Source organism: Sinocyclocheilus anshuiensis, unplaced genomic scaffold (genome assembly GCF_001515605.1).
Source record: "Sinocyclocheilus anshuiensis isolate Anshui unplaced genomic scaffold, SAMN03320099.WGS_v1.1 scaffold2010, whole genome shotgun sequence".
NCBI lineage: Eukaryota > Metazoa > Chordata > Actinopteri > Cypriniformes > Cyprinidae > Sinocyclocheilus > Sinocyclocheilus anshuiensis.
Genome location: NW_015544331.1, coordinates 137,474 through 138,444, shown reverse-complemented (window position 1 = coordinate 138,444; position 971 = coordinate 137,474). Strand labels below are relative to the sequence as shown.

Sequence of the window (971 nt, the reverse complement as noted above, 5' to 3'; positions counted from 1 at the left end):
ATTCACTCACTCTCGCTCACTCGCTCACTCATTCACGCACACTCGCTCACTCGCACACTCACACTCACTCACTCACACGCTCACTCACTCACACTCACTCGCTCGCTCACTCACTCACACACACTCACTCGCACACTCACTCACACTCACTCGCACACTCACTCACACGCTCGCTCGCTCGCTCGCTCACTCACTCACTCACACTCACTCGCACACTCACTCACACTCACACGCTCGCTCGCTCACTCACACACTCACTCCCTCACTCACTCACTCACACACACATGCGCACAAACACTCGTACGCTCGCTCACTCACTCACGCTCGCTCGCTCGCTCACTCACTCGCACTCAGTCACACGCACAAACACTCGCTCACTCGCACACTCACTCACACGCTCGCTCGCTCGCTCGCTCGCTCGCTCGCTCGCTCGCTCGCTCGCTCGCTCGCTCGCTCGCTCGCTCGCTCGCTCGCTCGCTCGCTCGCTCGCTCGCTCGCTCGCTCGCTCGCTCGCTCGCTCGCTCGCTCGCTCGCTCGCTCGCTCGCTCGCTCGCTCGCTCGCTCGCTCGCTCGCTCGCTCGCTCGCTCGCTCGCTCGCTCGCTCGCTCGCTCGCTCGCTCGCTCGCTCGCTCGCTCGCTCGCTCGCTCGCTCGCTCGCTCGCTCGCTCGCTCGCTCGCTCGCTCGCTCGCTCGCTCGCTCGCTCGCTCGCTCGCTCGCTCACTCACTCACTCACACACACATACGTACAAACACTCGCTCGCTCACTCATTCACTCACACTCGCTCACTCGCTCACTCATTCACGCACACTCGCTCACTCGCACACTCACACTCACTCACTCACACGCTCACTCACTCACACTCACTCGCTCGCTCACTCACTCACACTCACTCACTCGCACACTCACTCACACTCACTCGCACACACTCACACGCACACACACACACTCACACACACACACACACACACA

General features: G+C 62.0%; 1 protein-coding gene across 1 annotated transcript in view; it reads left to right on the top strand.

Moving 5' to 3' along the window:
- lpcat4 (lysophosphatidylcholine acyltransferase 4) overlaps positions 1 to 971 on the top strand; it is a 17,261-nt gene that overhangs the window by 3,146 nt on the left and 13,144 nt on the right. The gene's annotated exons all lie outside the window — the stretch shown is intronic.